This window comes from Chlorocebus sabaeus, chromosome 9, assembly GCF_047675955.1.
Source record: "Chlorocebus sabaeus isolate Y175 chromosome 9, mChlSab1.0.hap1, whole genome shotgun sequence".
NCBI classification, from domain to species: Eukaryota; Metazoa; Chordata; class Mammalia; order Primates; family Cercopithecidae; genus Chlorocebus; species Chlorocebus sabaeus.
In genome coordinates, this window is record NC_132912.1 from 46,335,749 (window position 1) to 46,356,659 (window position 20,911).

At 48.8% G+C, this 20,911-nt stretch overlaps 1 long non-coding RNA gene across 1 annotated transcript; it reads right to left on the reverse strand.

Moving 5' to 3' along the window:
* Positions 1 to 17,647: 17,647 nt before the first annotated feature.
* Positions 17,648 to 20,535, reverse strand: LOC140712496 (uncharacterized). The gene is made up of 3 exons (XR_012094099.1): positions 20,396 to 20,535; positions 19,312 to 19,588; positions 17,648 to 18,128 (listed from the first exon to the last, which is right to left on the reverse strand). It is a non-coding gene; the product is annotated as an uncharacterized lncRNA (long non-coding RNA).
* Positions 20,536 to 20,911: the final 376 nt, after the last annotated feature.

A 20,911-nucleotide genomic window follows, 5' to 3' on the forward strand; every position in this document is an offset into this window, starting at 1 on the left:
GTGCCTGTGTCACATACCAAGGCTATGACTAAGGGCTACTGATGCAGAATCAGAAGTGGATTACCCCTCACCCCCATCTCCTCCCAGGCTCCTCTGAGCCTCAGCAGAGACTGTGGCCAAGTAGTGAGGTCTCTGGCGGACATCTGGACCTGCAAGCCATCCAGAGCATTGTCCTTGGCAGTGGCGAAATGGTCAGGTCAGCGCCTGGGTCCTTCCCAGCTCAGGCATACTTTTTGCCAGGATGGGAGCTTCTCAGGCCAGGGCGTCTCTTGCCAGTGCAGGCAGTCATGCCTGGCACCCAGTCCAGCAGGCGCAGAGCAGAGGGGACTGCAGGCCACAGCTGTTCAAGTGGTGGCCTCCTCTCTGCCCTGCAAGGCCCCCTCGGCCTTGATGAGATCACTTGGGGGCCTTCTATCTCTGGGACCCCAGAGATAGAGACAGGGAACTGGGAGTGAAAGCAGCCACATGTGCTTGGGCACCATGAGTGCTCACAGGTGCCAGAGGAACAGACAGGACCAGGTCAGGGACTGTAGCCCAGGACCAGCCAGTGGGGCTTCTGCAGCATCTCATCCTGTCCCTGCCGTGCCTCACTGCTGGGAAAACAGTCACCCTTGACCACCTGCCCACAGGCCCCTCCCACAGAAGACACTCCGAGAAGCAACTGCTAGAATTTTCTCAGGACTAATAGCAGTTGCTGGCTGTCTCCAAAGCACACTCAGCTGTCCTTGGGGCTCAGCCAGCCCCACACATAGGAGGGGCAAGGCCCACAGCGCACAAGCTGAGCTCCACAGCATAGGGCTTCTGTCCTGAGGCCCCCCAAGCCTCCTTCCAGCATGCCTTTCTGTTCATGGAGTATTCACTTTGTGATTGTGTAATCAAAAATCATCTTGACGATACAGCATTCTCTTAAACTAGACTTACTCAGACAGGGTCTGTGCTCTGAGGGTGATGCTAGCACAGCTGCTGGCTGGGCACCTCAGAGCAATCCTGACACACCCCTGATGGAGCCCCACCTAGAGGAGAACTAGACAGCCTGGGGATCCTGGGTCCGGAGTGGGCCCCAAGTGAGTCCAGCTTGCTCCAGCTGAATCTCTCTGGGCCTCCATTTTCTTGTCTGGGATGGGAGGAAATGATCCCCCCAGCTCATAATAATAATCGTGTTTATGCCAGATCATAGTTCCTAGGATTTCCCCAAACCTCCACGTGCCTGGGAGAGGAGTGAGTTCTCCAGCTCCTGGGACCCTCAGGGCCACCACTGGCCCTCCCATGAAGACTGCACCTTGGCTCGGCCTCCACTGTGGGCCTGGCTGCAGGCTCTCACCTCAGCTGCTGGGAGCTGGGGTGAAGGAGGCCAGTTCAGGCGAGTCCTCCCCACCATCCTCTGCTGGCACGATTTCCCGATCAGCGCTGGATCAGCCTGAGCGCCTGAATCCAGAGCCCGCTGTCCACTTGGGTGGGACCATGGCTGCTTCCTGTCAGCCCCAGAGGTGTGACTGGGACCAGATAGTCTCCTGCAGCCTGAAGCATTGTCCCAGCCTGCTCACCCTTAGCCTCCTGTGCTCCAGGCAGGCGTGGCTTTCCATGTGGCAGATCCCACTCTTTGTCAGGGCCTCCGCGTCCTTCCTCCTGGGACAGGCCTGGCCTCAGAGGGTGGGAGGGGCACTGCAGCCACAGCTGCTGCATCAGGAGGGGGCCAGGAGTCCCCGAGGTTGAGTCCAGGGCGCAGCAGGGAGTCCCAGTGCCGATGCTCCACACATGTGGCGTCCTTGTCTTGCCCCAGCTACAAGCTCCATGTCCAAAAGCACACGGAGGGAGAGCAGAGGTTTCCTGGGGACAACAGCTGAGGTTGGGGGCTGGTGTGCTGGCTCACAGGCTCTGAGGCTGGGGAGCAGTGACATTGTGCTGGAGCAGTGACATTGTGCTCTCTCACTGGAGGCCTGGACTCACTCCTGCCAGGAGGGGAGCTCTGTGCTTCCTTCCTGCCTGTCTAGCAACACAGTGACCGCCTCCCAAAAACCCATCCCGGCATAGGGGTGGGGCCTCAGGGCAAGCAGAGGAAGAACCCGGGGCCCTTGGTGATACAACCTGGAGGAGGCCTTGGCTGGCACTTGCCACTGGTGTCGGGCAGACACCGGCCCCTCCACCCACTAGAAGATCTCAGGCACACCTGCCCACCCTGAAAGCAAGCAGGCAGGGAGCAGCCCCCAGAGCTGACCAGAGGGAGAGAAGACAGGAGCTGTAGAGGCAAGAGGAGTCTACCGCCCAGCCTGGGACAGCACCTTGGAAGCTGGGGTTGGGCCATCCAACTAGAAGGGACAGAAGCCAGCTGTGGGGTTGGTGGTGGGCTGGAAAGGGGCAGAGGGACTCAGGACGTGCCTTCTGATGGGATCATAGGGTCTCCGTAATGCATTGGCCACAGGTGGATGAGGAAGAAGGTGTCTCAGGGCTGTTGTAGAACTCCCAGGAGGGCTACGCCACCCCCATGGGTGTCTCCAAGCCCCATGCCACCTGGTTCAAAGACCGTGGACCCCTAGTCATGTTGCCTATCTGGGCCTTTTAAAAATATATTTATTTTATTTTGAGAGAATTGTAGAATGAGCATACAGTTCATGCATGCACTTGTAAGAAATGATACAGAGAGGTCTCACCTACCCTTTACCCAGTTTCCTTCAGTGATAACATCTTGCAAAACTATAGTACAGTGTCACAGCCAGGATACTGACATCCATAGAGTCAAGTTACAGAGTATTCCCTTACCACCAGGAGCCTTCCGCAGTCACACCCACTTCACTCCCTCCCTAGACCCTCTGTAACCCCCGGCAGCCACTCACCACTTCTCCATTTCTACAGTTTTGTCATTTTAAGATTGTTATGTAAATGGAGTCATTGCATTATGTAACCTCCCAGCATTGGCTTTTCTTCGCTCGGCCCAGGTCCCTGTAGATCCATCCACGTTGTCCCATGTACCAGCAGTTGATTGCTTTCTAATGTTGAGTAGGATTCCATGGAGTGGATGCACTATGGCGAAGGCTTTCTGCAGAGCTCCTGGTTTTGGGCTATTTTGAACAAAGCTACTATGAGCTTTTGTGTATAGGTTTTTGTGTGACTACAAGTCTTCATTTCTCTGAGATAAATGCCTGGGTGTGCAGTTGCTGGGTCACATGTCAGTTGCATGTTAATTTTTATAAGAAACTAACAAACTGTTTTCTGGAGTGGCTTTAACATTTTACATTCCCACCAGCAACATACATGTGATGCAGTTTCTCCACATCCTTACCAGCATGTGGGGTTGTCACTGTTTTTTATTTTAGCTATGTTGATGTGTATATAATGATATCTCCATGCAATTTTAACTTGTATTTCCCTAATGAGTAATGATGACGAACAGATTTTCATCGGTTTATTTGCCATCTGGGTATGCTCTTGTATGAAATAACTCTTCATATCTTTTGCCTGTTTCCTAATTCGCTTGTTTGTTTGTTTAGTACTGCATTTTGAGAGTTCTTTATTCTAGACATTAAGAGCTTTCATCGGATACATAGTTTGCAGATATTTTCTCCCAGTTTGTAACTTGTTTTTTCATTCTCTTAACAGGCTCTTCCACAGAACAAAAGCTTCTAATTTTAAGAAAGTCCAATTGTTTTTTACGTCAAGTCTAACAACCTGGCTAGTTCTAGACCCCGAAAATTTTCTGCTATTAAAAAAAAAAAAAAGTTTTATAGCTTTACATTTACATCCGTAATCCATTTTGAGTTTGCTTTTGTATAAAGTGTGAGTTCATTATTTTTGCTATGATGTCCAGTTGTTGCCGCATCATTTGTTGGAAAGGCTGTCCCTCCTCTGATGAATGGCTTCAGTACCTTTGTGGAAGATTAGCTGGGCATATTTGTATGAGTCTATTTCTAGCGTCCATTGATCTATGTGTGTCTGTCCGTCTGCCAGTACCCCACTGTTATGATTAGTAAGCTTTAATTTCAAATAGTGATTCCTTCCACTTATTCTTCCTTCTCAAGATGGGTTTTGCTGTTCTAGGTCCTGTGTGTTTCCACATAAATTTTATGGAAAAATAAGCTTGTTTATATCCACAAAAATGCTTGCTAAAATTTTGACAGTAGCTACATTAAACTTGTAGAATTTTGGAAGATTTGACATCCTTATATGTTGAGTCCTGTACATGTTTTGTTAAGTTTATAATGAAGTATTTCATTTTTGAAATGATTGTAAATGATACTGTATTTTTAATTTGTTTTCACACCTTTTTTAATGTATAGAAATGAGATTGATTTTGGTGTGTTGATCTTACATACTGCAACTTGCTAAATTCACTTATTAGTTCTTTTGCAGATTCCTTGGGATTTTCTACAGAGACTATCATGTCATCTGCAAATACACACAGCTAACTTCTTTCATTCCAATCTGCATGTCTTTTATTTCTTTTTCTTGGCATATTGCAGTTGGTAGAGCTTGCAGTAGTCTACTGCATAAGAGAGGTGAGAATGGACACTTTTCCTTGTACCAAATCGTAGACGGAAAGTATTCAGTCTTTTACCGTTAAGTATGTTAGCTATAGGTTTTTACAGATGCTCTTCATGAAGTTAAGGAAATTCTCCTTTACTCCAAGTTTGCTGAGAGTTTTTATCATGACTAGGTGTTGGATTTTGTCAAATGCTTTTCCTGTGTCAACTGATAGAATCACATGACTTTTCCTCTGTAGCCTGTTGGTAGGTGTATTACATTGGTTAATCTTGTAATACCGAACCAACCCTGCATACCTGGGATGAATCTCAACTACTCATGGTGTCTAATTCCTTTTAAATGTTGCTGAATTTGATTTGCTGATATTTTGTCAACAATCCTTGTGCTGAAGTTCATGAGAAATGTTCTATACTTTTATTTTCATGTGTTATCTTTGTCTGGTTTTGGTATCAGGCCTAGTCTCATAAAATTAGTTGGCAAGTGTCTTTCCTCTTCTATATTTTTAAGACAGATTTTGTAAAATAGGGGTTAATTCTTCGTTAATGTGGGGTAGAATTCTCCAATGAAGCCATCTGGGCCTAAATATTTCTTTTAAATTTCACATTCAATGTATTTAATTGTTATAAGACTATTCTAGTTGCATGTTTCACATTGGTTGAGTTTTGGCCATTTGTAGTTTTTGAGGAATTGGTTCATTTCTTCCACACTGTTGAATTTATGAGGGTAAAACTGTTTGTAGCATTCTTTTGTTATCTTTAAAATGGCTGCAAGATCTGTAATATCTCTGTTTTATTCCTGATATTGGAGATTTGAGTCTTCTCTTATTTTATCTTTGTGAATCTTGCCAGAGGTTTATTTTTTGAAGAACTACATTTTTGTTTCCTTTTCTCTATTGTTTTCCTGTTGTCAATTTCATCGACTGCTGCACTTTATTATTTCCTTCGATCTGCCTTGCTCTGGGTTTATTTTGCTTTCCTTTCTCATGTTTCTTGGGGTAGTAATTTCGATGATTGATCTGAGACTTTTCCTCTTTTCTAATGTAAGTTTTCAGTGCTGTGCATTTCTGTTTCAGGCTTTTTCAGGCTTTTTTCATTTGAAAGTGGAAGGTTTGCATCAGCACACGGAATAGAGAAGACAGGCGTGCTTGAGAATGGGCTCTGCTGCCTCTCAGCCTGTTCCCTGGGTTGCTTATTTCAACTCCCAGGGGTTCCTAATCCAGAACCCGGCTGCTGTGCACAAGGCTGTGGGTTTCTGGGAAGACTAAGGTCCCTGCTCAGAGCAGACCCTCAGCAAACAGCCTTTCCTCTCCGCTCCTTTCTTTCCTGCTCCAGCAGTTTGATTCTGTGATTAACTTTAAAGTAACATTTATTTTACATGATTACAAAATAAATACATTTTCACTGGAGAAAATTTGGAAAACACAAAAAGCTATTGAGAAAATAATCTATCTGCAAACCTTGCCACTCCGCCCCGCCCAGACCTCTGCTCACTTTGGCAGGCACCCTCCTGACTTCCTTGATGTGAATTTGTTTTTCCAGAAGTTATTGGAGTACAGGTGGTATTTGGTTACATGAGCAAGTTCTTTAGCGGTGATTAGTGAGATTTTGGTGCACCCATCACCCAAGCAGTATACACTGCACCATATTTGGAATCTTTTATCCCTCGTCCCCTCCCACTCTTCCTCTCAAGTCTCCAAAGTCCATTGTGTCATTCTTATGCCTTTGCATTCTCATAGCTTAGCTCCCACGTATCAGTGAGAACATACGATGTTTGGTTTTCCATTCCTGAGTTACTTCACTTAGAATAATAGTCTCCAATCTCATCCAGGTCACTGCAAATGCTGTTAATTCATTCCTTTGTATGGCTGAGTAGTATTCCATCATATATATATCATATATGTGATATATACATATATACATATCACATATATGATATATACATATCATATATATATATACATGTATCATCATATGTGATATATATATGATGGAATACTACTCAATAGTGTGTGTATATATATAGTATTCCAGTATGTCCAGGCCTGTCATCCCAAAGGAAGGCCCACAGCTGCTTTCCAGGTCATATATATATATATCTCTCTCTCTCTCTCTCTCTCAGAGTTTCCTTATCCACTCATTGAGTGATGGGCGTTTGGGTTGGTTCCACGATTTTGCTGTTGTGAACTGTGCTGCTATAAACATGTGTGTGCAAGTATCTTTTTTGAATAATGACTTCTTTTACTCTTGGTATACCCAATTGTGGGATTGCTGGATCAAATGGTAGCTCTACTTTTAGTTTTTTAAGAAATCTCCACAGTGTTTTCCATAGCGGCTGTACTGGTTTACATTCCCACCAGCAGTGTAGGAGTGTTCCCTGATCACCGCATCCAGGCCAACATCTACTGTTTTTTTATTTTTTTGGTTATGGCCATTCTTGCAGGAGTAAGGTGGTATTGCATTGTGTTTTGATTTGTATTTCCCTGATCACTAGTGATTTTGAGCATTTTTTCACATTTGTTAGTCATTTGTATATCTTCTTTTGAGAACTGTCTATTCATGTCCTTAGCCCACTTTTTGATGGGATTGTTTGTTTTTTCTTACTGATTTGTTTGAGTTCATTGTAGATTCTGGATATTAGTCCTCTGTCAGATGTATAGATTGCGAAGATTTTCTCCTACTCTGTGAGTTGTCTGTTTCTCTGCTGACTGTTCCTTTTGCCATGCAAAAGCTCTTTAGTCCCAGCTATTTATCTTTGTTTTTATTGCATTTGCTTTTGGTTTCCTTGTCATGAAATCCTTGCCTAAGCCAGTGTCTAGAAGGGTTTTTCCAGTGTTATCTTCTAGAATTTTTTTTTTTTTTGAGACGGAGTCTCGCTCTGTCACCCAGGCTGGAGTGCAGTGGCCGGATCTCAGCTCACTGCAAGCTCCGCCTCCCGGGTTTACGCCATTCTCCTGCCTCAGCCTCCTGAGTAGCTGGGACTATAGGCGCCCGCCACCACGCCTGGCTAGTTTTTTGTGTTTTTTTAGTAGAAACGGGGTTTCACCATGTTAGCCGGGATGGTCTCGATCTCCTGACCTCGTGATCCGCCCGTCTCGGCCTCCCAAAGTGCCAGGATTACAGGCTTGAGCCATCTTCTAGAATTTTTATAGTTTCAGGTCTTAGGTTTAAGTCCTTAATTTTTGTTTTTGTGAAGTGCATGTGTATTTGAAGTGTTCAAACACTTAATGGTATCTCAACTTCACTTAACAGTATCTCAATCATATATTTATGTTATCAAATATTTTTCTAAAATATGATTTTAACATATGTGGATATGCCATAATTCCACAGCCGATGTATATTTAAGCTTTAATTTTTGTCATTATGAGTTGAATTTTGTGAACAAATTCACACATCTTTGGGCGTGTCTCTGATTTTTTTCCTTAAGCAGATTCCTGGAAGGGGAATTTTTGTGTCAAAGACTATGATGATTTTTAAGATTACTATCTGGAAAATTTGTCCCCAAATCCACTCCACCTGGAAGTATGCCCTACCTTCCTCTATGTGGAGTGTTCAATTACTTTTTAAATATTGTATTTGCCTTTGTTGTGAATGAAATCTTATATTTTATTGTTTTAACTTGCATTCCATGCTAGTAAAGCAAGTGTGACTCTCAATGTCCAATCACAGATGTAAAGAACAATATTATTTCTCTCTTTTTGGACCATTCCAAGCCCCCATCCCTTCCTTGGACCTTTTCTGTGGTCTTTTTTTCTGGGATCTTTTATGGAGACTTTCTAGCCTCAGTGACCACTGACCCTGACTACCGCTGAGACCCTGTGGCTCTGGTCTGCAGACCAGTAACTATAAAAATGGGCCCTTTAGGTTTGCAATCTTTGATGCTCCCATTGCCTCCTTGGCCATAAGGCCCTCCCACCCCTAACTGCAGCACCCACCGCCTGGAGTCACAAGTGCAGCCCCAGCCCGTGGCAGCCCTCCCGGACTTTGCAAGGCTCCAGCCACATCTGAATCTCAGATGTTCTTCCTGGCCACCCCAGGACACCAGCATCCTCCATTCAGGGCACTGGGCTTTTAAGGGAGGGGCTGCCTCTGGACTCTTCCCACTTCCAGAGAAGGCAAAACAGAAAACAACATACATTAAGCAACTCAGAAATCACCTTGCTGCACAGCCAGTCTCCTGGGCTCACAGGTTTTTCCTCCTGTGTGTCTCCCTGTTCTCCTGCTCTTTCGTGATTGATAAGAGCTCTTTGTACGGAAAGGACAGTGGTCGTCTGGTTATAGTGTGTGTGGCAGCGGTTCCCCGAGGGAGGCGTTATTTGCTCTTGAACTTTGCCTGCGAGCTGTGCCTGTGCATTGCTTTGCTTTTTAATTTTAAAGTGAGTTGAAGCCTCCTGTGTTTGTTTGCTTTCACTGTGCTTTCCTGATTGGAAAGGCTTTTCCACACTCTCATTCAGCATCTTATGGTTTCTTTGCTAACACTGGAACTCAATTGCTCTGGAATGCACTTGTGGGTTAGGGGTGGGGAATCCCATTTTCTCACCAGGTAGGGTGTGCCCCCAGCACCCCTAGGAAAGTCCCTCCAGCCCTCTGCATTTGCTGGATTTCACAGGAGGCCCAGGGTCTCCTGAGGGGGAGGAGATGAGGAGGATGTGGAGAGGTACCGAGGGGTCTCCCACCCAGCGCCCTGTGGAATCCCCCTTTCTCCCTGTGGAGGGGAAGACAAGCCTCACCTAGGCGCTGACAGTGGATGACCCCTCATTCTGCAGGTGGACAAGACCCTCGGAGTGGCCTCCTCCTAGTGCTCAGCAGGATTCCCGGACAAAAGGAATTGTCACCCTTTGGGTGGTGGCTCCATAGCACTGCAGGACCCTGGAGAGCCCCTTGGCTCCGGCCCAGGGGCAGGGAGCTCCATCCAGCCTCTGCTTCCCACCTGGGCCTTCACCTCAACTGTGCTCGAGGCAGGCAGGGTGGGGGCCAGGTGGGAAGGAGGCAGAGAGAGGCTCTGGAGCCGGGCACCTGTGAGAAGGGAGGCCATCCTTTTGAAGATGGCAATGGGGTCTGAAGGCACATTGGGAGGTGCACTGAGTCACCGAAATTAAACGAGGGACAATTGCACAGACAAGGAGCCTTCACCCCTGTTAGTCGGGGACACTGCTTGGCCCACGCCCCACCTCCACATCTCCTCCCCATCCTGCTGTGGCAGAGCCTGCCCTCCAGCCCTCTGCAGCCCCGACCCCAGTCTGGCCCCCAGCTCCCAGCCCTGCAGCTGCAGAGGCTTCCTGAGGAGGGGCAGCTCCTGGTCCACCCCAAAGCAGAGGTCGGGCAGCTAGCTATCTTGCATCTGGCATCTGCATAGGACTAAGAGATCCATCAAGTCCAATTAGGGGAACAGCTCCTTCCTGCTCTGTTTAGCTGACTAATTTAATAGCAGCCACCCAGGCCTGGGCCAGCAGAGGCGCTCCCAAATCCAATGAAGGCCTCACTCTGCAGCCCGGCTGCCAGCATCACGCAGACATTTTGCTCGCTGAGCACAGACCTGAGTCAGGCCCCAGACACCCCCACCACCAGGAGCTCCCAGGGCCGTGCTGCTGACACAAGGCCTCCCCCAGCAAGAGCCCTTCCTCAGGGCTTCTGCTCTAGAGGGAAAGAAAGTTGTAACCATGGAGGGGTAGGGGAAGTGCCACAGCCTGTCCAGGCCTGTCATCCCAAAGGAAGGCCCACGGCTGCTTTCCAGGTCTTGTAGAAGCTTGTTCCTTCCCGGGGGTGCTCTTGCTCTGAACAATGCCCCAGGGCAGGTGGAGGGGCAGATGGAAGTCAACCGTGGGGCTTTTGCGGGCAAGAGTGCAGGAGGGACTCTGTGCATGCCTGGGCTCAGGCCTCAGCAGAGCCTGCTGAGGGAAGAGATGGAAAAGAGTACCTGTGGCCTCCCTCATGGGGTCCCAGCCCACAGTTGTGTCCCAAACATCCTGTGTGTCCCTCAACACCCAGCCTGGACGGTTTCCTTAACTGAGCTCAAGTCTTAGACCCGTAGAGGCCTGGCACCTCCAGGTTCACTCAAAAGGATTACAGAGACCGCCAAGCCCAAACCTACCCGTCCAATCCTGGGATGTGAGGCCCTGCCAAGGTGCTTAAGTCCAGCTGCAATGGGAGGCTCAGAGACACCAGCCAATTATGACTTATTAAGGATAAGACATTGTAATTTTTTTTTAACTGCTTGATATACACAGTCAAGGCTCACTTCAGCCTCTATCTCCTGGGCTCGAGTGATCCTCCCACATCAGTCTCCCCAGTAGCTGTGACCACAGGCGTGCACCACCATGCCTGGCTAATTTTTTTATTTTTCGTAGAGACAGGGTCTCACTATGTTGCTGAAGCTAGTCTCGAACTCCTGGCCTCAAGCGATCCTTCTGTCTCAGCCTCACAAAATGCTGGGATTATAGACATGAGACACAAGGCCTGGCCAATATCCATTTTATAGATCTTTTGAGTCAGGGTGTTTTCCTTGTAACTCACTCAGTCCCACTGAATTTCCAAGGCACATTCTGGAGAGAAGGCGTGGCATCACTGGTAGGGGTCTGCCCCAGCACACTAGGACACCACTGGGCCACGGTCTCACTGCTCCTAGCTCACTCACTACATCACTCTCGAAATGATGTAATATGTACAGACATCTCAGGATAAATAGGTTCATACCTTTGGCGCCTTCTGTTAAAGCAGTGAGTTGGGTTGTTTATTTATTTTTGCTTTGCCTGCGAGTTGTTTTGTTGCTGTTGTTGATTTGGTTTTTATTAAAGTAATACCTGCACACCGTATATCTCAAGCAGTATTAAATTATGTGAAATGTGCACAATGAAATGTAAAAGCCCACTCTCAATATTTCCTCTCTTCCAGATGACTGCTCTCGACCGTTCTTGTGCATACTCTCACAAAAACACTTACGCAAATTCAGCATGTGCGCAAACAGCATGATGCTGTCCACGCTGCTGAGGCATGCTGCGTCTGTGATGCCTTTTTTAGGTGTAATGGGATGGATGCCCACATGTGGATATGTGTGTGGGCCATGGCTGACCAGTGCCCTGCTGTTGGCCCCTGCAGACGACGCTCCAGGAAATTTTACTCATTCAAACTTTAGTTGGAAAATTTGGCAAGTGTGTTCTTAGGATGAATTTCTTGTAGTACAACCCAAAACAATAAGCTAAACAATCTGGGCCAAAACATCTGTGCAAGGAAATTTTTAAAGTGATCTTGCCAAATTGTTTTCGAAAAGATTTCCACATCTTTCAACAGGGTATGATGTTATCACCACTTTCCAATGAAAAAAGAATGTCATTCTATTTTGTGTTGATTTAGTTATGAGTGAAGTCAAGTACTCTTTTTTACATTTTTGTCCATTTCTCCATTAGGGTACCTTTTCTTATTGGTGCCTGAGAGCACTTAGTCCATTTAGGAAATAGAGCCCTTAGCTGTCATATGTGCTGCAAATATTTCCCACCAATTTATTTGTTTGTTTATTTTATCATACCAAAGTCTTACAGTGTGTAAACAAACATATTGATCATTTTAAAATTCATTTAGTTTGGGTTGCTTAGAAAGGTCTTTATTTTTTTAAAAAAATCATGTTTACTTCTAGTAATTTTATGGTTTCATACTTTATGTCTGGAATTGATTTAGAGTCAAAAACCTTTATCAAAAGCAGCCTTATTTTTTCCTTGTGGGGGGTCTCCAGTCAGGTCATTGTTTATCGAATCGTCCCTCATTGTCCCCATTAGTCTAAGGCCACCCCATTGCCTGTGAAATTTCCATTGTGACATCTATGTTTGGAGTCTGCCTTGTAAATTTTTTATGCAATATCAAACCATCTTAACTGTGGTTGTATAACAGAGTCCATTTCACTGTCACTGTGCCAGCCTTTTTATGTCCTCCTGTAGCAGTTCTGAGTTTTCTTCACGTAGGTTCCACACACTTGTTAAGATTACTTCTAGGTATTTTTATTTTATGTATTGCTTTTGTGAATGTAATCTTTTATTCCATTACCTCTTTATTTAGTCATGGTTTTTGCATGGGAAAGTCCTCGATCTTTGCATGTTATTTTTGTTAGTAGCAACTAACAAAAATTTCAGCCAAGTCTTTGGGTTTCGTTGGCCAGCCCTGTACCTATGGGTGACCCCATCTTCCCTTCTTCTCTTCTCCTGTGTCCCTGTCTCCAAGACAACAGCAGTGCATGATCAGAGTCCTGCCGTGCTTCCTGGCCATGAGGGCTGCATATCTGTGACGCTGCAGCCTTTGGCTGATGTCTGCTTATACACACCTCCCTCTTCTCTGTCTCATCAGGGTTAATGGCTATTGAACTGTCAAAGACCTTTGCAACATTTGTTCAACTTTATGTTTTTTTATTCTTCAGGGGTTAATTTTAGTCATTTACATAGCTCTAGAAAATCATCGTTTTTACCTAAGTATCCAAATTTTCTGTCCAGCAGTTTGCAAAGCAGGCCCTGATGCATCTTTTCCATTTCTTTGCTTCTGTGGTTCTTTCTCCTTACTCATTTCTGCTTTTCTCTCATGCCCCACTGCCACTCCGCTTTTCTTCGTCCATGGTAGGAGTGCCTGTCTCTGTTGGAAGGCAACAGTCACTCTCCTGTCTGGCTCTGTCCCCCAGGAGGGCTGCTGGGGGTCTGTGCCTGTCTGGGGTTGTCAGACTCCAGCCCAGTGCCATCCAGGCTTGGGAGCCCAGTGGTTTCTCTGCTGATGAAGGGGCCAGTGGCCATGGTGGGTGCTGGCTTATTCTCCATCCCCAGGAGCAGGAATGCTAGAATGGCCTCAGTTTGGGGAAGGAGCTGGGGGAACTCCTGGCAGGGGATGTGCTGAGTAACATCCTACCGCCCACTTGGATCCTGGGGACAAGAGTTGGGTGGCAGTTGGAGACCCCTGGGCCCATGAGGGTGGAGATGACCAACAAACTCTGGCAGGCAATGTGTGGGCCCTCTGAAGTAGCTCCTCAAAAACCCAGTGGCGTGTGTCCCGTTACAGCCCTGCGGATAAGGTGGGGAGGCTGGCTGGGGACATGGGAGTTGGTTCTGACTAATGAGAGGCCAGTCCCTGGCCCTGTGGCCTGAACTCTAGGTGTCTATGGGGCTCTGTCAGCACAGACACACCACATGTCTTTGTTCATGGAGACTTTGTCACTGGCAAAGGCAGGGACTTCTCAGTGGAAAGGAGGCAGAGCCAGGCAGGGCAGCAGTGGGAAGGCTGAGGTCCCCCTGGGTCCCTGGGGAAGAGGATGGAGGCAGCAACAGGGAGACTGGGCTGTTCAGAGGGACCTGGAAAGACACTGGGTCTGGCAGAGCGACTTTGGAATCCACAAGTGATGTGGAGTTGGGAAGGCCCTCACCCCACCCCAGGCCTGGACCCCTGAGCTGTCCACGGCAGCTCCTGGTAGGCTGCAGCTGAGATGGAGGGCCTGAGGCGAGCAAGAGGAACAGAGGGGCTCCAGCTTGGGGCCAGCCCACTGGGGCTCCAAGAATGACCTGGGAGAGTCTCAGAGCTCGTGAAGGGGCCAGGCTGTCAGGACTCTTCACCCAGAAGCACCCCTGCTCTCATCCAGGTTATAGAAGAGCCCAAAGTCCAGTGGGAGAGGGGAGAATGCCCTGCACACAGTGCCAGCCCCTCCTCGCTGGGCTCTGCATGCCTGGGTGAGGGGCTGACGCTGCACCCCCACTGGGGCTGCCTGCCAGGGCTCTGGACCCTCCCACAGGAGGCCAGGCCTGTGCCCAGTGTCAGAGGAGGGTGTCCTCTCCAGCCAGGGCTTCAGCCTCCCTCCAGACTGCTCTAGCTGGCCCCAGGCAATGTGAAAAGCCTCCTGGGATTTCCTGACAGTGCAGGTCCAGAGCTGAGCTGAGCACAACCCTTAGCCACCAAATGGGCCATCAGTCACCCAACCCTGAGAGCCCGCCCCCTCCAGCCTCCCCTGCAGGTGTCATCACCCTGGGAGCCCTGCACTCCAGAGCCACTTCCTCCCTGAAGCCCCGCACCTCTGAGAGCCACCAAACCACGCCTGTGCCGGCTCAGAGCCTGGATGAGGCGCAGTCTTCTCCAGGCCTCCTGGGCCCCACGTTGCAGCCACACAACCTACTGCTCCATCACAGTTACCCCAGGAGGGGGCTGGAAGCACCAGCATGTGACAGACTGGCTAGCCCCTAGGTCCTTCTGAGATCCAGAGAAGAGACTACAGGGTCAGGAGCAGGAGAGACTCACGTCTGGGGTGAGGGGGTGCTCTACATCATTTTCCTGGTGCTGAAATAGGTTGGAGCATTGCTGAGGACCCCGAGCAGGATTTGAGCCAGGGTGCACCCGCAGGGCAGGACAGAAGATGCCACATGGCTCACCCACCCCTGGGGCCACAGGCAGAGCTACTGTCAAGCCATGTCAGCACCCGCAGGGTCCAGTGTGAGCACGGCAGCGACTCCAAGTGGGTGGCAACTGGCAAGCCACCTGCTGGCCAGGGGTGCCTGTTCGCCTGTTAGAGGTAGCGATTCTTGTTCAGAGTGGACCACAGTCTGATGACTCCTGCTTTCAAGAAGGACCACCCTGTCTTAAACAGCAGCTGCATGAACACAACCCTTCCTGGGAGCACAGTGAGGCCATTTTTACCAGGCTGCCTGTAAGGATGGGGTGGAGGATTGGATCTATTGATTAACATTCCCTTTGGGGACGCATCGCGGGCAGACGAGAAATTCCCGAAGGCTTGATGGTCAGGGTCTCCGTTACCAATATATCAAGGAGAGGAAGATGGATTCCCCACACTGACTGCCTGCCCAGCCTCCCTTCCGACAGCCACCGCTGAAGGGCGGTTGATGGAGGTTGTGGCTGTCCCTGTGACCACCCTCCTGAGGCCCTAAAGCACAGGAGAACTCCAGGCAGAAACAGATCCGGGGCAATGCAGCCCTCCTCAGCCCCAGCTCCTCCAGGAGGGGCTGTTTCATAAATCACTGCCAGCCCCGCTCCTGCTGGCAGGTAAGATTGAGCCAGCAGGGATGTGCCCCGAGAAACAGAGCTGGTGAAGAGATTTGAGGTGGCATATGGTTGACTGCCTGTCCCCACCAAGGGGCAGGGGCTACCTTTCTATCTGGGTCGGGGGACAGCCAGTCTGCCCCCGGGGAAGGCAGGGGTGGCGCCTGGGGTGGTGGCTGACATTGGAATGCCCCAGTCAAACCCTGATTCCATCCATGTTATTTATCCTCTCTGAGTCTTCACTCTCTCATCCATGAGATGGGTGTGTGTGAGGAGGAAACCCATGTGCCTGAGAACAGCGTGGAAAGGAGCTTGCACATGTGGCACAAAGACAGTGAGCTTCTGATTAGGTGGCCTGAGGGAAGGAGTACTGTGGCCATGGGTATTGGGCTCTGCTCCTCAGAAGACCCCAGAGAGCAGATCTCCAGAGTCAGAGTACCCAAGTGGATTCTGGGGTCAGGAAAGGGAGTGATATGATGGGCGACCACAGTGGGACACTTGAGCCATGTGTCCAAAGAGCCTCTGCAGGACAAAACCCAGGTTCCACCTCCCTCTTCTATTTTCTGCATATGTGGTAGGTGCTCATTCATGCTGACTGAATAGAGAGCTGGGCAAATGCTCACTGGCACTCAGCTTCACTGAGCTTCTCACATGGCACTGTGTATTGAATCTCGTACATCTTGCAGAGCTTCGTGGTTGACCAAGCACTTGTCATCCTTCACTCTCCTTGCTTGTCCCGTATCCCTGAGGAATGCCAGGCACAAGCAGGCAGGATTGCTGTTGCAATCCTTGCCCAACTGCAAGGGCCATAGAGAGCATCCAGGTGCCATGAGCACCACAGGGGAGTACCTGGCCTCATGGTCAGAGACCAGGTCTAGTGGAGGAAAGGAGACGAGGATGCTTAGGTTCTCAGAGCAGAGTCCTTTCTTCACTTAACCTATTTTGTTAGTATTAAAAAAAGAGAAATAGGCTTGGGCCTTATTTATGTTCCTGGGTTTTTTTAAATTGTATTATTTATGTCTACTCTTTAGTACTTCTTTACCTGCTTTTTGCTTTTCAATTTAAATACACTTGAGTCTTTCTTGCTGCTTCATTAATGTGTATATTGAAAGGTGATACGTTTTCCTGTAAATACTGCTTTAGCTGCATTCCACAGGTTTTGCTGTAATTTGCTATCCTACAAGACTGAATGATTTGAAATTTCCATCTTGATTTCAGTCATTTAGGAGGATATTTGTTAAGTTTCCAAGCATATTTTTATGTATTTATTGTTGATTTTCAATTTATTACATGGTCAGAGAGTGTGTACTATATGATTTTTTTTTAATTTCATGAGACTTCCTAATTTCCTTTTACTTCCTAATTTTCTTAATTTTTTATCTCCTTGAACCATCCATTTCTTTCTTTTTTTTTTTTTTCTGAGACGGCATTTCACTCTTGTCGCTCAGACTGGAGTGCAATGGGTACAATCTCGGCTCACTGCAACCTCTGTCTCCCAGGTTCAAGCAATTTTCCTGCCTCAGCCTCCCAAGTAGCTGGGATTACAGGTGTGTGATACCACGCCCAGCTAATTTTGTATTTTTAGTAGAGATGGGGTTTCACCATGTGGTCAGGCTGGTCTCGAACTCCTGACTCAGAGTGATCTACCTGCCTCGGCCTCCCAAAGTGCTGGGATTACAGGCGTGAGCTACCGCACCCAGCCCTGAGCTATCCATTTCTGACAAGAAAATGTTTTAAAGCTTACACTGAGGTGGAAAATTTGTCAGTTTCTCTTTGCAGCAAGATTATGTTATTAAGCGTGCACAAGTTCATGGTTAGTGAGTCCTACTGGTAAATGCATTGTAGTGTCCCTCTTCATCCTCATGAGTGCTTCCTGCCTTCATTCTGTTGTGTCTGTTGTTAGTTAGTAAAAAGCACCATGTCAGCTTTTCTAGTGTTTTGTTCTCGTATTTTCTGGGTATGTCTTTTATCCCTTTGCCTTTTGCTATAATTTGGTTTAGGTGCTTCTGTAATGTCAATTTCATTCACGAGGAATCAAATTCTGCTCTGTTACAGGGACCCTAGCTGGTCCCCAACCCTTAAGAACAAAGAGCCTAGAAGTGTCTATACTCATGCCCATGTGATATACACACACGCCCACACACAACTCACAAAATTCTTACACTCAAACATATACACACTCACATATACACTTACACACTCACACAGGTACACATGACATATATTCATACTCATGCATACACACCCACAAACACATATATACTCACACATATACACTTATACCACAACACACACAAAAACACATATACACATGACATGCACTCACACATACATATATTTATACACACAACATACATTCATACATATACACTTGCACACTCACGCACACATACACACATATACTCATGCATATACACATACAATATACACACATATGGACACATATACACGTGACATACATCACACACATGCACACTTATACACACAACATGCATTCACACATATACACTCACAGATACACACACACAACACACTCAACTACACATACACTCACATCCATGTATTCACACATACTCAAAGCATTTTTAATTTGTAGGAAATCTCAGTTTAAAAAGAGCTGCAGTTCCTACCTGGGCATCAGGTAACCTGGAAGAGAGGAGGGAGAGGACTGTAATTAGCGAAATTCTTGATTGGCAAAGGAGCCTTGGCCAGGGCTGGATTCTAGTCCCTTTGTGACCCTGGCTGGGTGAGACTCATCTCTTGGGAGCCTTTGTTTTCCTCCCTAAATGGGGCTCACCTGAGGGCACCTCCTGCTGTGAAGCTGCCAGACACCCTGAGAGGAAGGGATCCCTGGGCTCCTGTCAGGAGGATGTGAACTGCCTGGGTGGGGGCAGCATTCCCTCCCCTCCTCCCCTCCTGGGTAAGAGGCTGGGTCTCTGGGGCAAGTGGGGTCCTGGCTTATCAGTCAGCCACACCATGGACACCCAGTTCTGCCTCTAGGTGTCAAATAGGCAATTTAATTAAACAGAAATTCAGCAGCCAGCAACATGACGTCATAGTTCCTGGAAAGAGAACTGTTGTAGCCATAATTCTAGTAGCTCATTCTGTCCTTCAAGAGTTTAAAATTTTTTAATGCTGGAGCTCCATTTGATCACCTTCACGCGGCCCTGGTGGGTCAGGCCCACCTGCTCGCTGACAGCCCCTCCTTGCCTCTCTGTGGTCCCACCAGTAATTAAGCCTTTTAAGAGCTGGGGGAGCTTCAATATCGGTAATTCAATCTCCCCTGTTTACTGATCTCTGCCATTAGCCGAGTTGAAAGCACAATGTTTTAATTAAAAAGATTGGCAATAAGTTGGTGTAATGCCATAATTTGCACAGGGCCCCTTCTAGAGGATGACTTCGCCCTGCCTCAGTTGCTATGACAACTAATGGACATGATTGTTCCAGTGTGAGAAGCAGCATGAGGAGGGGACAGGAGTGGGAAGAGGGGCCTCTGCAGGAGGACAGAGTGGAGAGGTGGAAAGACCAGGCCTCTCCGTGAGGTCCAGGGAGGTTTTGCCTCTTTGCTGCCATCCCTGTGGCTGGAAGAGTCAAGTCTCTAAGTGCCTGGGCCAAGGCTGTCATGGCCAGTGCCATCTGGGCTCAATGATCCAGTACAGAGCAGAGGGTGAGACTCAGCAGTCACTCACCCTGGAGCGTACTGGGGCCCCGCCTCCGAGCAGGGCAGCTGTGCAGGGCCAAGGCAGGCCTCAGGTAAATGTCAAATAAATGCCCCTCACCTCCCCTCCCACAAAGGGGCCAGCTAAAGGGGCACCTGCATGTCACCTGCCTTTGTGTGCTGAATGTCTGTAGGGACGCCCGGGGCCCAAGGTGCTTGTCTGGAGAGGAGCTGGCTCAGGAGACACTCAGGCTGCAGGCTCCTTCCGGGGCTCCCAGGCTGGACAGAGCAGAAGATGGCAACTGCTCTGGGTGCCCCACAGCTGATATTCACTCACTTCTCTAACCATGGGGCCAGGTCCTCCTGAAGAGGTAAGCCCTCTGTGGGAGCAGACAAGGTGAGGCCTTATGGAAAGGGACCAGGACATTCTGGGTCTTGACTTCCTTATCTGTGAAATGGGAATGAAAGCGTCCTTCTCTCAGAGTCACTCTGAGGACTGACGGAAACCTTATGGTGGGTCCAGCGTCGTCTGCGGCTCTGCTAGTGGTGTGGGTGTGCCTTGAGGAGCCATGGAGGACAGGGACCCTCGCCAGTCAGCTGTGTCTGCACCCAGGGCCACAGGGCAAGCGCAGGCTCTGAAAGAGCAAGACAAACAGCCAGAGGGCTTGGCTCCCACTCCTGGAGGAGGGCAGGTGTGACCAGCCAGGAACAGTTTGGGATGTGGGGCGAAGCAGAAAACCAAACTCGAGTGAAACAGAAAACGTGGAACAGTTGTGCATCCTCACACTACAGCACTAGTGCATCTTCACACTACAGCACTTGTGGGCTGCAGGGCCTCCACAGCTGCCAATGCTGGGGCCAGGTCGTCTGAGCCACAGTGCCACGTGCGACAGGGATGTGATGGCTCACCCTGCTGTCCCCTCCACCGTGAGCTCACCCACCTTTCTTCACCCTGCCAGGGCAGGACACACTTTTGGGGGCGCCTCAGGACTTCCAGGTTTTGACCCCACAATGCTCAGGAAGGATGACCTGTGAATGCAGGCTGGGTCATTCTAGGGGGTGTGCTGAGGTGTGAGCCCAAAGGTGACAAGTGACACGTGAGAGCAAGTGGCACCAGGTGCCATTCACTCAGCTATGCTTGGGAAGCCCCCCGGGGGTGGTAGACAGTGTCATGCTCTGGTATTCTGTACTGTGACCAGGGCCACCTCATTCCCATACAGGCCCCCAGATCAGTGTCTCCACCAGCCATACCCACCATGGGTGCAGCAACATCAGCTCCTCTCCTCCTGAGAGTCACTGGGCAGCGTGGGGGCGGGTGAGCTGGAGGAGGCACAGCTTCTGGAGCTGGGAGGCCGGGTGCTCCTGCCCAGGAGCCTGAGGGCCCGTCTGACCTCAGAGAGCCTCCTTATCAGCTGCAGGGAGGGCGATCGATCACGTGGCCCGTGCTGGTGTGGAAGGACAATAAAGCAGATATTGACCGTGATTCTAATCGGGTGAGCTGGGCCTCTCAGCCTCACAGAACACAGCGGCTGACTTATGGGTTCAGACGCGAGAGGAGCCAAGCCTGAGCAGGAACGAGATAAGAACATGCCCTGGGTGATTCAATTTAATGCAGCCGTCGCTCCCAGCGACCATGATTTGCTAAGTGCTGGGGGGCCGAGAGACGAAGGAGACAGAGGCCAGCGTGTTCTGGTCTGACAGCAGGCACAGGGCCTCGCCTTGGTGAGGTCAGAAGGCTAAGGGGATGTATGTCCTTGAATCTCCTGTGCAG